The 17,713-nt window shown below is 38.3% G+C and overlaps 3 pseudogenes; 1 reads left to right on the plus strand and 2 right to left on the minus strand.

The window, feature by feature from the left end:
* Window positions 1-730: 730 nt before the first annotated feature.
* Window positions 731-2,640, minus strand: LOC136064031 (putative pentatricopeptide repeat-containing protein At3g01580; annotated as a pseudogene).
* LOC136061297 (putative pentatricopeptide repeat-containing protein At3g01580) lies at window positions 2,469-5,484 on the minus strand (annotated as a pseudogene).
* A 1,185-nt stretch (window positions 5,485-6,669) lies between these two features.
* LOC112027569 (alkane hydroxylase MAH1-like) lies at window positions 6,670-8,223 on the plus strand (annotated as a pseudogene).
* The last annotated feature ends 9,490 nt before the right edge of the window (window positions 8,224-17,713 follow it).

Genomic DNA, 17,713 nt, shown 5'->3' on the forward strand with positions numbered 1-17,713 from the left:
AACTTTGATATTGATCTCATCTGAAGGACAGACAATAAACTAATCAAATCTTTAACTAGAAAAAATAAAATAGTAGAAAAGAGCTAAAACCTTAGATTCAGCTAAACTTACAGCAATGAGTGCTCAAATGATCTGGAGGCTGCCACAGGTTCATGTAGGCAAAGCAATTAAAACAGACTTTGCAAAGATGAACTTGGCCATTCCAAGATTACAGGTTTCCAAGGTCCATGGAATGGCACAAATATGAAGATTTTGTTAGATGCTAGAACCAGAGCTAATAGAGCAACTAAAAAATAATTTCATTTGCAACCACCTGGGCATGATGTCCAAGTCTATTCCACTGTCCATTGCAGTAAGATTAGGAGATATCCAGTAAGAGCCAATTGTCAAGGGAGATAAAAGTCCTTCCATGGTTCTGACTTTGAATGCTGAGAACCATCCAACAGATACCTAGGAACATACCCAGCTCCTTAGCATCCAAATCCAAGAATCAGATAATTTTGAAAGTAATGAAGCTCAATTCGTATATTTCCTACCAGTGTGAGATATTTTCAAGCTAATCTGACAAATAGCCATATATCTGATTATTAACTTAAGTCCTTAAACACTAGATGGATTCAGCTCCCTGAGTAAAATTAAGATGTCATACATTGATTCATCGACACTATAAACCTTCCTTCATTTCATGTAACAGAAATTCTATAATAGGAACGTAGCCTTCCCCTTTAATTTACAACTCCAAATTTCTTAGAAAACCATAAATCTGCTCAGAGGCTGGGTAGAAACTGTCATTAGCTATAAAACTATTGACCGCATTCCTTATCTCTACACTGAGCCAAAACTCTTCTTCAACCCCTTCTCATTTATTTGAGGCCTAAGTTTAGCCACATTGTCCCATTTCTTCTCCACGGCATAAATATGTGATAGCAGTACATAATACCCCACGTGATTGGGATCTAACTGGAAAAAGATTCTTTGCAGCAATCTCTCCCATCTCCATATTATTATGGATTCTACAAGCACCTAGTAGAGCTCCCCAAACATCGGGTTCAGCTGGATTTGACATTTGGTTAATAATGTCAATGGCCTTATCAAGCTATCCTGTCCTGCCAAATCCCATAATGTTCCGACTCAGGCCTTGGTATTCATGTGACATCATATTAAATATCTTTATCCCTTCTTCAACCAAACCTACATGGCTACAAGCAGAAAGGATTGAGGGAAATGTTACATTATTTGGTATAACTATTGCAATCTTAACCATCTGATCAAATATTAAAAAAGAAAATTCCCCTTGCCCATGAATTCCATATCCTGCAATCATTGCACTCCAAATAACATCTTTGTGTATGATCCCTTCAAATACTTTTGTAGCATTATCTATGCTACAACATTTTGAATACAACTCTATGAGTGGAGCACCAACAAAAATGTTGTTGTTGAAGCCGCTTATAATTATATATCCATGAAGGCAAACATCTTGTTGAAGAATCCCTGATTCTGAACAAGCTGCAAGAATCTTCACCATAGCAACAGCATCAGGTTGCATTTCATTTGATAGCATGTTATGAAAGACTTCCATTGGCTTATGTGCCATCCCATTTTGAGTATTCCCACGTAACAAAGCAGCCCACGAAACGACATCTTAGCTGGGCATTCTTTCAAAGAGATCAATTGCTTTGTCAGGCAAGAAGCACTTCATATGCATATCAATTAAAGCAGTGGCAACTGAGACATCTAACTTGAAACCTTTCCAAACAGCAAATACATGGATCATCTTACACTCTTCTAGACTACAAGCAACTGCACACACTTGTAATGCACTAACCACAGTAGCTGAATTTGGCTCAACTCCCCCATCAATCATCTCATTGAATCAATCTAAGGCCTCAACAGCAGCCTCATTATGAGTATAACAAGCAACCATTGAGCTTCATGATATAACATCTTTTTCTGGCATCCTCCTATACAATTTAGCTGCAATTTTGACAGGTCCTGTCTTTGCATATAGATTCAACAATGAGTTCACCAAAGATAAGTCAATATCAAACCCCCTTCTAATCACAAAACCATGTACACAGCTTCCAAGCTTACAATTAAGCAATTGTGCACAAGCAGAAACAACACCGACAAGCATCACCAGATCAGGATTTGTTGTTCGTATTGGGTGAAATAAATATGTTTGCACAAGGTTAAAGAAGAGAGAGAGAAGATAATATGACACAAGGAATTTACGTGGTTCGGCAATATGCCTACGTCCACGGGAGGCGACGGAATAAATTTCCACTATAGTTTGGAGATTACAACAATGACTTGTAAGCACTCTCACATAAACCCAAACCCCAAATACACCCTTGGTTCTCTCACAAACAAATAGAGAACACCCTTTTGTATTTAGGCAAAATTGCAAGACCCAACTTCCTAGCTCTGGTGCACACACACAGAAGAAGTTATTTGCTATCTCCCTAGCTCACACTTGCATGCTTTTCATTTGCTCCACACATATTGTATTTATAGCCAAACCTTTAGCCGAAATTCACCAATGTAAAACACCAATATTTGTCTAAGGAATTCAACAATAGTGGCTAAGCATTTATTGCCAATTGAATCATATATTTCGGCTAGACCAAAAGAATGCATGAATACTTGTTCAAGTTGCATTCTTCCTTGCCGTTTCTTGATGATTCATGCATGCAAGAAGTCATAAATTTCGGCCAATAGATGAAGTTTGTAGAACATGCAAGACTTCTATCAAAGAAGTCAATAATTCTGGCTATGCATCCATGCAATATTTCTTGAAACTTCTTTGCATTTCTTCATCTACAAAAATCATGCAATTTCTTGCAACTTCCAAATGGTTTGATATTTAATTGTCAAGCCACCAATGTTGACAATTCAAGCCATTTTATTTGACAATTCAAGCCATTCTAACAGGATTAAAGCGCTCCGCCATCTCCATTGGAGAGAAAAATGCAATGGCTTCTTCAGGAAAACCATTCTGCTCATGCCCAGCCATTAAAGTCCACATAATGACACATCCGGTCCAGAAAATTCCTTAAACACTCTTAAAGCTTCACCCATTTGTCCACACTTCGAATAAAACTCAATCAACACAGAACCCACATACATGTTCATTCCAATCCTATGTTAATTATTCACAAACCCATGAATCACCTTGCCATACTCTAGCGCCGGCAAACTGGTGCAAGCCTTAAGAGCAATGGGTGTTGTAGAATGATCAGGTTTGCCTCAGTGGAAATTCCACAAGATACAATGCGAAAGTCTCTTCCCATTGTTTCTCTTTCAAATAGCTCCCAAGTATAGCGTTCCAGAGAAAACAAGTTCTGTGAGGCGTTTCGTCGAACAGTTTGCGCGCATGCTGAAGAGAAGTATATTTACCAAAACGAGAGATGAGTTTGGTGGCAAAAAAACTGTCGTGTGAAAAAGGCAAGCTTTGAGGGTCTGAGCGTGCAATTGTGCCACCGAGTTCAGTGTTATTACATGTTTGGAACAGCTTCACAAGTATAAACAAAAATAACAGAAATAAATTACAATGACAACTTATGGTATGTTTGGATGTTTAAAAAAGGAGGGAGAGTAGAGTAGAGGGAGGGAAAGTAATGCAATTACCTTATTTGGAAGTTTTTAAAGGATGAGGGAGAGGGGTTTGGAGAAGTTTGGAGGGGTTTGGACTCCCTCTAGCCCCTCAATTTTAATTCCCCAAATTGGAGAGATTTGGAGGGGGAGTAAAGTACATAAACTATTGACCAAATAAATTACATAATTTACCCTTATTATATTAACAAAATTACACAAGGGGAAGGGCTAATTAATCCCTTCCCCCTTACTAATTTTAAAAATATCCAAATAAGGTGGAGGTGAATCATTCTTCTCTACTCTTCTCCCCACTACTCCCCTTCCCTCTACTCCCTTCTACTCTCCTCCCTCTCTAAACTTCCAAACAAGCCATTAACGAACTGGTTTCAGGAAAAAGCAACGATTCACTTCTCTCTCTCCTCTCTCTCTCTCTCTCTCTCTCTCTCTCTCTCTCTCTCTCTCTCTATATATATATATATATATATATAACAAATGACATTAAACTTTTAAGTGAACTCATAATATTGTGCCATATTTTTTTAGTATTTTTAATAATTTTTTTTTTAGGGTTTAAATTACTCTTTCTCAACTATTAGATATCCAAAAAAGAAATAATATATATTGTGGGTACCATAGGAGTGCTTCATAACGTCCTAGGCCTGTTAGGCGTGCTTGGCATTCATCTAGGCGTGCTTGGCAATCACCTAGACCGTCCTCAAATGGCCTTGCATTCACCTCGGCATGCTTGGCACGAATAACTATAAACTAATGGTACACTACTTCCTTCGCTTCAAAACTTATAAGGCAGCAAGTGGGGGGTTTTCCTTCGATGTGGGACTCCTAGGACACCGTCTGAGGTAAATGCCAAGCACGCCTAGCAGGCCTAGGATGCTGTGAAGCACTCTTATGGTACCCACATATATAAATATAAATAAATATATATATATATATATATAACAAATAACATTAAACTTTTAAGTGACCTCATAATATTATGTCATATCCTTTTGGTATTTTCAATAAAAAAAAAATCTACGATTTAAATTACTCTTTCTCAATTATTAGATATCAAAAAAAGAAATAATAATAATAATAATAATAATATTATTATTATTGTTGTTGTTGTTGTTGTGCCATATAAGCTTTTGAGAACTCACAATTTCACACATAACTTTATATATATATATATATATATAAACTTTCCATTAGAATATAGTATTTTCTTTAAATAATGAAATATATATTTTCGTATACAAAAATAATTATAATAAATTCCCAATCATAATAATGTCTATTAATAACTACCATAACTATCAAATTTATATTTAGATAAAAAAAGAGAGTGAAAAAAAAATCATATTATGTTAAACTTTCTCATGCATTGCAAGGGTTACCTCAATTTTTTTTATATTAAATTTTTGTGTTTCTTATGATATAAAAAAAAAAAAAAATCGATTCATGATACGATTTATGTTTTAACAACTATGGACTAACCTATCAACTTTTGACACTAGCAACGTAATAATTTCCTCCTTTTTTATTTTTATTTTTTTGCCTTCTTTGCTTTACTTCTAAGAGCATTACCATCAGATGTTGACACACCAAACATAAAAAAACCACTCTCATCAGATGTTGTAAATGCCAAAATATTTGGCATGAGTGAATAGTACGCTCTCAAATATGAGAGCGTATGGACAGGAATGGTATAAGTGTTTAATATTTTTTTTATTCTCTTTTCTCTCTCCTCTCTCATCACTTTATTCTTTTCTCTTCTCTCTCCGTCACTCTCTATCTCTTCCCTCTCAGTCCTCCCTACTCAAGATCTCTCGCCGCCTCACCTCACCGCCAACCTCCACAGCCCTCGCCGTCGACCTCCACAGCCCTCATTGCCGACCTTCAGATCTCTTAATTGGGTCATGGGTGTGAGATTTGGGATGGGTTTCGATGTGTGGGTTTTGGGTCATTGATTGATCGGTTGGGTTGGGATTTTGGGTAGGTGGTGGTGTTGTGGTTGTGGTGGTGGTTGGTTGAGTTTTGGGCCGGTAATGTTTGTGGCTATAGTGGGCGGCGGTGTTTGTTGAAGATTTTTAGTTTTTTTTTTCCCCTCTTTTGTTGAGGTTTTTGGATTTGGAATTGGTTGGAGATCTAGTGATTGTGATTGTAGTTTGTGGCGGTTGATTTGCCGTTGGTGGTGATTTGCCGTTGCCGTTGCCGTTGGTAGTTAGTTTCTGGCAGTTTTGAGTTAATATATTATTTAATGTGTTTGATATATTATTTTAATGTTTAGAATAAAAGAATAGAACATGTGATAAATGATGTAAAATGATATAATAAAATAATAAAGTAGGATTTTTATGTGTTAAAATGACATAATTTTGCAACGCTTAATGGGAATGCTCTAAACATGGTGGTGGATTTCAATTCTGTAACACTAGATTGTTTTCAAACTTAAATTAATGTTAGTACGTATTTCAAAATTTAAATTTAAACTTAAATTAATATTAGTACGTACTTTAAAATTCAAATAGTACAAAGCTCTACTTATGAAATAGGTGTGCTTTGGAACCAAACCACAAGCCTAACCCTCCTATGCTCGGCGGTAAATAAATATATCCCGTTTAAGAGCATTTATATTAATTTGTGCAAAAAATTTGTTTACTTTACAATAAAAACATACTTTTTTTTTTTAATTTTTAATTTTTAATTTTTATTTTACATGTTTACTTTTTAAAACACCTTACATTAGGTTATTTATTTTATACTACATTTCATTAAAATATCAAATTTTCTTAATTTTTTTAATAGTTTCTTTTTTTTCACACACAACTACCATCACCCACTCTTTTTTTACATCCTTAGGATACATAAAAAAAATAATAAAAAAACTAAATGTAAAATGAATAATATTAGTGTTAAGCAGCTAAGTAATAACTTTGCAAATTTACACTTCTTTGACTTGAATGACGTATTGATCAGGACGATTTTCTGATATAAATGCTCTTGGTATGCCTATTATAAAACCCATCCACCTCTGCGACTTATTATGAAACCACAAAGCTTCTATTAACTCCAATGGCCATACTACTTTTGTACCCAGAGATACTTGTAGCAATATTTCTATGCTTCCTTTTTCTTTGTCAATGGAGATGGAGCAAAACCCGAAGCGCCATCACAAATTGGCCTGTTGTAGGAATGCTCCCGGGACTACTTCAAAATGCATACAATCTGCACGAGTATGCCACTTGGGTCCTAAAACAAAATGGGGGCACTTTTGAGTTTAAGGGCCCTTGGTTCACTAACATGAACTTCATGGTCACGAGTGATCCCATGAACATCCATCACATGTTGAGCAAAAACTTCTCCAATTACATAAAAGGGCAGAAGTTCCATGAAAATTTTGATGTTCTGGGAGATGGGATTTTCAATTCTGAGTCAGACTCGTAGAGATATCAGAGGAAGCTACTTCAGTCATTGATAAAGTACAGAAAGCTTGAGCTGTTCTTTCAGCAAGCTGTCAAGGGAATTGTGGACAACAGCCTCATTCCAGTCCTTGATCATGTCTCAAGTTTCGGAATTGAGGCGGATTTACAAGACATTTTTCACCGCTTAACCTTCGATAGTGTTTGCTTAGTGGCTTTGGGTTTTGATCCAAAATGCCTCTCCATTGAATTCCCACATGTTTCCCATGCAAAAGCGTTTGATCAATATTTAGAGGAAAGTGTGTTCTACCGGCACATTGTGCCAGAAAGCTATTGGAAGCTACAAAGATGGCTACAAATCGGAAGTGAGAAGAAGTTCAGCATTGCTGGGAAAATTTTAGATCAATTTATATACAAATGCATCTCATCCAGGCAAGAAGAACTAAGCCAAAGTAGAGCCCCAAAGACTGAGGAAGAAAAGTTCGACTTGTTGACGGCTATTGGGGAACAAGTAGAAGAAATTGGAGGTATTAAAAAATCTGACAAGTTTCTAAGGGACACTGCATTTAATCTCATGGCAGCTGGGAGAGATTCTGTAAGTGCAGGCCTCACTTGGCTTTTTTGGATTGTTGCAACACACCCATATGTGGAAGCTAAAATTCCAGGAGAGATCAAGGAGCATTTGTTGGACAAAGGAAAGTTGAAAGATTTTAACATAGATGAGCTAAGTAAGCTAGTTTATCTCCATGGAGCGATATGTGAATCCTTACGCCTTTGTCCACCCGAACCTTTCGAGCACAAATGTTCAGTTCAATTTGATATTCTTCCTAGTGGTCACTCTATCAGGCCAAATACAACAATGATATACTCTTTATACTCAATGGGAAGAATGGAGAGCATATGGGGTCAAGATTGCTTGGACTTCAAGCCAGAGAGATGGATTTCAGAGCGTGAAGGAATAGTGCATGTACCATCTTTCAAGTTCATAACATTTAATGCAGGGCCAAGGACTTGTCTAGGTAAGGATATAACCTTCATTCAAATGAAAATAATCGCAAGTGCCATCCTTTGGAATTACAGTGTTCAAGTGGTTGAAGGTCATCTTGTATCACCCAGCATCTCGGTTATACTTCACATGAAGCATGGTTTGAAGGTGAGAATCCGCAAAAGATTTTGTAAGTTCAAAAAGGGTATAAAACACCTTTGAATGTTTAGACCCCAAATTACAAAAATACCAATTCAAACTTTATATCAAATAATTAATGTGCGGAATATGATAACAAGCTTATAACAGAATTGATAGAACAATCTAAGCCAAATATAAACACATCCACAGCAGTAAATATAAGGCAAAGGTAAAGAGAAAGAAGATATAAACACACGGACAACACACGATGTGTTATCGAAGAGGAAACCGAAGTCCTCGGCGTAAAACCTCTTCATCGCCCTCCAAGCGGTCAAATAATCCACTAAAGAATGTAGTTGGGATACATGAACAGCAGAAGACCCTCCAAGCCTAATCTACCCAAGTACCTAAGCCCTCCAAGCTTCTCGCTCCAACGAGGTTACGCCGAACCTATTTCTTCTTTAGCTTCCCAGATTCCGCTACTTGACCATAGCATCAACCAATGTATATTGGTTCCTTTCCAAACTGCTTCCCAAAGCACCAAATGGACCTTCTCACAGACGTGGGTGTGGTGAGACAAGGGTTTGGTAAATGACCTTTTAAAGGTATGACAATGGAGAGGAAGAGAGTAGAGGAATTTGTAGAGTCTCTTTAGATGAAGATTGGGGATGAATCAATCTTGTATTTCTCTAGGGTTTTCTCTCACAAAATTCTCTCTGGAAGCTCTCACAATATGATGGGTATAAGGGTGTATATATAGTAGGGTGAGAAGGGAATGCAAAACGTCAGTTTTTGCCAAACAGGGCAAGTTGGCGACTTGATCTCGCGGCTTGGCCAAGTCGCGAAATCAAGTCGCGACGTAACGGCCTGGCCAGACTGGAACTTTTGTCCTGTAGCGTGACAGCTGGCGCGACCCTTCAGCTTCCCAGTGTGCCTCTCACGTGACTGCCTTTCGCGGCTTGCCAGTCGCGAACCACCCGCGAGTCCTAGTCGCGAGACTCTGTTTTTCTTGCACACTCTTGAGCTTTTCTTCACATCTTCTCACACACTACCCTTACAATTTTCCCACCTAAATACAGGGTTACTAAGTGCTAAATTACAAGCAAATTGGTCACGGAATAAAGCCAATTAGATGGTTGATTAAATTCAACCTTACAATCTCCCCCTTTGGCTATTCCGTGACAAAACCCTACAACAGACTCTAGACTTAAACGTGAGTTGGGAACAGTTGGAAAACTCACTCACACCTAACTCTAGATTCTGAAAAGCTCTTGAACATATGAATAAGTAACTCCTGAAACACAATAACATAGCAATATCATTGTACGCAGAAAACTTAATATGCATATGGAGCAAAATAAGCATGATCAAGCAAAAATGAACATAGGCATAAAAGCAATAATTCATGGCAAGATCAACACCAGTAGTCACTTAAGCAAAAGTGATTACTATGTTCATTCACACAAGGAATGAACATCCGGACATGCAAAAATGATAAACTCAATTGAAGAGAATCATTTGCAAGTCCAACACTCAACCAATGCATACAAACATATATGCATCTAGGAACAATCCTACAAGGGCACAAGAGTGTTGTACTTAGGGTAATGCAAAGCATTAACAAGTACCAAAACACAAAGCACAAAGGCTGCATAAGCAAAGTTTTTGCAAATACATGGCACAAACCATACAAGCCTACAATCATGCAAAAGTGCTAGAAACAACCCTCAAAGCTTACAAAAGCAACAATGGGTACAAAAGACAAACAAACAATGCTAAAAGCTGAATAACATCATACTATATAAGTGCTGAAATAAACAACTACTACCAATAATTCACATATTGAGAGTTTTAAAACAGACTTAAACCAGTGTATAAAGCAAAAAGACTTTTTCAACAAAAATATTTAAACTCCCCCTTTCAATTCCAAAATGCACAATGTACAAACTCCCCCTTTCAGTATGCACCCTTCTTTTTAGTCTTAAGCTTCATTTCCCCTTGCTATGCTTCAATTATCTCCCCCTTTTTGGCACGAATAGCTAAAGGCTGTCTTCCAGCTTCTGTTGTATGTTATCTAACTGTAACTCAATGGTTCCGAGACGCATTTGAGTTTGATTATGAAAGGAGTTGAGAAGTCGTTCTAAGTCCGAAATCCGATGTAGCACGGTTTCAGTGAAATAACTTTGTTTTGGCATTTGGAAACCAGGTGGAATAGACGGAGTGCCGGTTGATTGTGCAGGAGTAACTGTAGTAGGGGCAGATGGGGATGCCTGTGTGGATGGCTCAGTCTTAGGTTTCTTGGAAGAGTGACTCTGGCTTGCTTGGAGAGAGTAGTGGGATATTGGTCGGGAACGAGTCAATACTCTCTCATTTGATGAAGGACTAATACCTTTACTAAGAACAATCTTCATGACTAGACTGCAGAAGGGAAGAATTGTTCGTGTTGCTGAACGGGCCGATGTTTTCCCGATGATATGGAATATATGAGCACAGATGTCAATTGGGGCACCAGAAATAAGATCACACAGAAATTTAGCCCTTCCAAGATTGATGAAGGTAGTGTTTGACAGTGGATAGAGATTGGAGAACATGATCAGCTTCAAGGTTGTCAATTCTGGTGAAAATAAGGCAGTGCTTATAGATGATCCTGTGCTTCCCACTTCATGTTCAGTTCCCAGAACATGAAGGATGTCTTGTGCATGAAGTTCCCGATCATCGTATGGAGTTCGATCCACATCTTTTGGTCTGGTGATGTGAAGAATCTTAGCAATGGAGTCTGCATTTATGGAAAATTCTGTTCCTCGAACCCAGCATTTTAACTCGACTCCTGTGTATCTGGCATTTGAAAAGAATTCCTTGACCAAATCTTCAGTTGGATCCTCAAACTTGCCAAATAAGTCAGACCAATCTCTTCCTTCAAATATCTTAGGGATAAATGTTGCCTCTAGAGTATCAAACTTGACCACTCTTTCCACAATGGGAGTGGACTCTTTGAAGATATCGGTGTAGGTCTTTGAGTCAGTAGGAGTCCTGAACCTTTGAAATGTAGATTCTTCGGATGACTTATACGATAAACGAGTCCGTTTAGCAACCGGGGTTGGCGGATCATCAGTGACAATGCCTTTGCCTCTGGATGAACAACGAGATATCTGCAACAATGTTGACATACAGAAAAGAACCAAAATGCAATAGCACAGGAAGCAAACATCAGATTGCTTATTGTCAGGAAAGAAAAGACCAGATTTTTCACAAAAGCACAATAACAACACATTAACTAGACTAACCACAACTCGGAACACCAAATATCATGAGTGGCAGAACATTTCAGAACAGATACTCACAATATTACACATGACAAAAAGCCAAAAACATAATATGAGGAATGCACCACATTCTAGAACCACATCATATAACACCGTCTTTCAATAGACAAACTCATGAACAAAAAAAATCACAGAGAACCACAGTATGGGCAAGATAAAACCATCAAAACACACAACATACAAACCCATAGACACATGTTCAAACCCATTACAACTCAACACAACAGGGACACTATTCACACCAAAAAGATACTTGAACCAAGTACAATGAAGGAAGATAGAAAGAATCCATACCTTTCTTTTGCTGTTTGATGAAGACATGATGTAAAAATGGATACTTTTTCAGTGAGAAACGGAGTGTTTGAAAGAAAAATGGGGAAGACAGTGAACAGTCATAAAACTTCGAGGGAAAAACTGAAAAACGATTTTAAAAACTGTCTTTAAAACGCAAAACACGCGTTTTTCGCGACTTATCCAAGTCGCCAGTAAGTCGCCAGATCAAGCCGCGAAACACTGTGAAGGAAAGATTCTAGAAAAATCTTCTAAGTGTTTTTCGCGACTGGAAGGTTTAGTCGCGAAGGAGTCGCGAGCTGAGCCGCGAAAATCACTGAGTAACCCTCGCGATTGGACCTTCCACCCGCGAACAAGCCGCCAAAATGAGCCGCGAAAAGAGCAAAACACAAATTTTTCAAAAATTTTCTAAGTATTTTTCGCGACTAGAGTAGTAACTCGCCAGTAAGTCGCGAAAATCTCTGACTGAGCTCGCGACTGGGGCTTGCGACTGTGCTGACCCGCGACTTAGTCGCCAAAACAGGGTACCACTGTTTTTGAGAAAATTTCACAATTTTGTAAAAACAAAGTACTTTCCAAAAACAAAACAAAAATACTCAAAAATCTTTTTGTGTTTGTCCACTAAGATTGAGCATGTGAAAACACATTTAAACAAGTACAATCACACAAATGAATATGGCATTCGTTGAACATAGACTTGTGTGATGTGTGTGGATATCAAAAATGAGATAGTTCTTAGTCCAATGTGAAGCTTCAATGATCAATTCAATCAAGGCATACACAACTAGCACTAGATAATGTGACCTATCTCAATTATAGAAACATGCATATATGACCTCCCACAAGTACTTGATACCAATACTTTGAAGCTTTTCATTTGGCTCCATATTCAACATATTGTTTGCAACATTTGAGCAAAGAGAATCTCATTGTGAGATAGATGCCTGAAATTTTTGATATTTCAATTGATGAGATAGCCTTTGGCTTTTTGAGCATCACACATTTTATTTTGGTCGCTTTCCCTTTTTCCTAGTCAAATACTAGTGTGTGCGACAGGCTTTTGCAGCTCTATATCTCTTTTCATTTGGAGATTTACATTTAGAGAGCTCTTTTAAAGCATAAAAAATAAAAAGTGGGAAGATATATAGGCATGAGTCTATGCATGTCTCAAGATCAACAAAACCATTCACTAATCATTCATGACAAGGTTGAAGATCTATTTACAACAATCACATAGATTTCAGAATTTCTTTCACAATGATATGAGTGCATGAGAGACAAGCTATGCTCGTTAAATGCACAAAGCCATAAGTACAAAGGTACAAGGCAAAACATGCTTGGAGACAAAACTCAACAAAGTGATCAAACCTTTTGGATTTTCAAATTTTTATGTGTTTTTGGATTTTTGACACACACAAGAGACAAACAGAACAACACAAAGAAAACAAACACAATACACACAAAATACACATAACACAAAAAAAATGTCACGGAGGATTGAGTTTAAGGAATGATACCGACACCAATTGTCTTACGCAAGGATTCAAACCTTGGGCCATCAAGTGGTTTGGTGAATATGTCTGCCTTTTGATTGTCAGTATTGATGAATTCTAGACACACTGTCTTGTCTTCTACCAAGTCCCGAATGAAATGATAACGGATCTCGATATGCTTTGATTTGGAGTGCTGAACCAGATTCTTTGACAGGTTTATGGCACTCGTATTATCACAGAACACACACATGGTGTCTTGAGAAATGCCATAGTCATGCAGTAGCTTTCGCATCCATAGCAGTTGTGCACAACAACTTCCTGCTGCAATGTATTCAGCTTCAGCCGTTGACAGTGATACTGAATTTTGCTTTTTGCTCATCCATGAAACTAAGTTGTTTCCAAGATAGAAACACCCACCAGAAGTACTTTTTCTATCATCTATGCACCCTGCCCAGTCAGCATCAGAATATCCTGCCAAACACTCATTCGAATCCTTTGTATACCAAATCCCATAGTCAGATGTGCCATTTACATAGCGAATGATTCGCTTAACTGCTGTTAAATGGGATTCTTTAGGAGCGGCTTGAAATCTTGCACAGACTCCGACACTGAATGCAATATCCGGCCTGCTAGCTGTGAGATAGAGGAGACTACCAATCATACTCCGATAAAGAGTTGGATCAATGTCAACGCCGGCTACATCTTTGCTTAACTTTGCTGAGGAACTCATGGGAGTAGATGTATGTTTCTTGGAGTCCAGACCAAATCTTTTGACAAGATTTTTGGCATACTTTTCTTGAGAAATAAATATTCCATCTCTCCGCTGTTTCACTTGAAGTCCAAGGAAGTAGTTCAACTCTCCCACCATACTCATTTCAAATTCCCTTTTCATTTCTTCAGAGAACTCATGAGCTAGTTTATCAATTGTGGAACCAAATACGATATCATCCACGTACACTTGAGCAACAAGAAGAGATTTTTCATCTCTTTTAACAAACAATGTGCGATCTGCTTGACCTCTCTTGAACCCACGATCCACTAGGTAAGTAGTGAGACGATCATACCATGCTCTTGGTGCCTGCTTCAACCCATACAAAGCTTTCTTCAATCTTAATACATGACCCGGGAAGTGAGGATCTTCAAATCCCTTTGGTTGTTCAACGAAAACTTCTTCATTGAGAAAGCCGTTTAAGAAGGCGCTCTTTACATCCATTTGGTACAACTTAAAATCCATGATGCATGCTATGGAAAGAAGAATCCGAATGGATTCTAGTCTTGCTACCGGAGCAAAAGACTCATCAAAATCTATGCCTTCCACCTGAGTATACCCTTGAGCCACCAATCTAGACTTATTTCTGATGACTTCACCATCTTCATCTGTTTTGTTCTTAAAAATCCACTTGGTGCCGATCACATGTGTATCTTCAGGCCTTGGAACCAATTCCCACACATCATTCCTAACAAATTGGTGTAGTTCCTGGTGCATAGACTCTACCCAATTTTCATCCTTCAGAGCTTCTTCTACCTTTTTGGGTTCAAATTGAGCAAGATAACAGTTGTATGTTACATGGTTAGCAGTATACTTCAGCCCTTTTCTCAAACGAAGTCCTTCGTTCACATCCCCAATGATATTACTTGATGGGTGATTAAGTGTCACTCTTGATGAAGGTTTCTTGGAAGTTGAGAGTTCCTCGTCTCGAGAAATTGGGGTTTGAATTTCTGGAGGAGTGAGTGGACTTGAGACTTCTTGTGTTGATCTAGTCTCTCTTCTTGATACAGGAGGTGTGGTCTCCTTTTCGGGTGTTACTTTCTCAGCATCATCACTTAGAGGCATATCATCATCATCCTCATTTTCCTTGAGTTTGAGCCCCTTTCCATCATCATCAATTTCCTTTTCAGATATGGTGTCGTCTATGACCACATTGATTGATTCCATCACCGTCTTAGTGCGCTTGTTGTACACTCTATAAGCTCGGCTATTTGTGGAGTATCCGAGGAGTATCCCTTCATCACTCTTAGCATCAAATTTTCCTGGATTTTCCCTGTCATTTAGAATATAGCATGTGCTCCCAAATACTCTGAAATACTTCACCTTGGGTTTCTTTTCTCTCCATATTTCATATGACGTCTTCTTTGTCCCTGCTCGGAAATAAACTCTGTTACAAATATGACAAGCTGTGTTCACAGCTTCAGCCCAGAACCTTTGAGGTATGTTTTTGTTGAGTAACATGACTCTAGCCATCTCTTGGATCACCCGGTTCTTTCTTTCAACCACCCCATTTTGTTGAGGAGTCTTTGGAGCTGAAAATTCCTTCTTGATACCATGCTCTTCACAAAATGATTCAAATTTCGTATTCTCAAATTCCTTCCCATGATCACTTCTGATTTTGACTATGGGAACTCCTTTTTCATTTTGCAATCTCTTGCATAATTTCTTCAATTTATCACATGCTTCAGATTTTTCTCTGAGGAATTCCACCCAAGAGTACCTTGAGAAATCATCAACTATCACCATAATGTATCTCTTTCCTCCCAGGCTTTCAGTCCTTGTAGGCCCCATGAGATCTACGTGAAGAAGTTCCAAACACCGTGAGGTAGCAATCACATTCACCTTTGGATGATTTGCTTTTGTTTGTTTCCCCATTTGACATGCTCCACATATAGTCTTCTCCACCTTTCCAAACTTTGGAAGTCCCTCAACGGCCTCAAGTTTAGAAACTTTACATACTTGTTTGAAGTTTGCATGTCCAAACCTGTGATGCCACAGTTTCAGCATATCAACACGAGCACTTCTACACGAAATAGGTGCCGAAGGTACAACTCCATAGCAATTATCAGTAGTCCTATTTCCTTCCAAGACTTGAATCCCTTTCTCATCAATGATTATGCACCCCTTCTTTGAGAATTGAACTAGAAAATCTTCATCACATATTTGAGTAATACTGAGGAGATTTGCCTTCAATCCATTGATGTATAGTACTTCTTTCAGCAAAGGTAGTCCCGGTATTTCAACCGTTCCTTTCCCGAGGACTTGAGCATGACTCCCATCACCAAAAGTCACATAATCACATGCCTTCTCTTTAAGAGTCATAAACAATGATTTATCTCCTGTCATATGACGAGAACAACCACTATCAAGGTACCATAAGCATGAGTTGAATACCTTCAATGAGGTGTGCACAAACATACACGCATGAGACAAGCATTCTTGACCATCAAACAAAAATTCATTGTTATTTTCCATGCTCATTCCAGATTGGATTTGCTTTTTCAGATTATCAACCTTTTCACATAGTGATCTATTTCTTCTTTTGTATTTCTCAATCAAAGAGGTAGACTCACATAGACTATTGTGAAGTATGTGGTTCTTGCTTTCAAAATATTTCAGCATGTGAATGAACATCCTAGCATGTTTTCTAGATTTAATTAACTCTAAGAGTTCCTTTTTAGAGTATCCCTCAAATATACTCATAGAATCATTTTCACAAACACTCATACCATAATTCAGCATAACCCTTTTTACAGCAGCATCCATAGCCAAGGGGTCTAGGATCGCACTCAGGTAATCAAACCACAAAGAATGCACCCGCTCTGATATCAATTGTAAGTTCAAAAAGGGTATAAAACACCTTTGAACGTTTAGACCCCAAATTACAAAAATACCAATTCAAGCTTTATATCAAACAATTAATGTGCGGAATATGATAACAAGCTTATAACAGAATTGATAGAACAATCTAAGCCAAATATAAACACATCCACAACAGTAAATATAAGGCAAAGGTAAAGGGAAAGAAGATGCAAACACACGGACAACACACGATGTGTTATCGAAGAGGAAACCGAAGTCCTCGGCGTAAAACCTCTTCGCCGCCGTTCAAGAGGTCAAATAATCCACTAAAGAATGTAGTTGGAATACATGAACAGCAGAAGACCCTCCAAGCCTAATCTACCCAAGTACCTAAGCCCTCCAAGCTTCTTGCTCCAACGAGGTTACGCCGAACCTATTTCTTCTTTAGCTTCCCGGATTCCGCTACTTGACCATAGCATCAACCAATGTATATTGGTTCCTTTCCAAACTGCTTCCCAAAGCACCAAATGGACCTTCTCATAGACGTGGGTGTGGTGAGACAAGGGTTTGGTAAATGACCTCTCAAGGGTATGACAATAGAGAGGAAGAAAGTAGAGGAATTTGTAGAGTCTCTTTAGATGAAGATTGGGGATGAATCAATCTTGTATTTCTCTAGGGTTTTCTCTCACAAAATTCTCTCTGGAAGCTCTCACAATATGATGGGTATAAGGGTGTATATATAGTAGGGTGAGAAGGGAATGCAAAACGTCAGTTTTTGCCAAACAGGGCAAGTTGGCGACTTGATCTCGCGGCTTGGCCAAGTCGCGAAATCAAGTCGCGACGTAACGGCCTGGCTAGACTGGAACTTTTGTCCTGTAGCGTGACAGCTGGCG

Source organism: Quercus suber, unplaced genomic scaffold, assembly GCF_002906115.3.
Source record: "Quercus suber isolate HL8 unplaced genomic scaffold, Cork oak 2.0 scaffold_612, whole genome shotgun sequence".
Lineage (NCBI taxonomy): Eukaryota > Viridiplantae > Streptophyta > Magnoliopsida > Fagales > Fagaceae > Quercus > Quercus suber.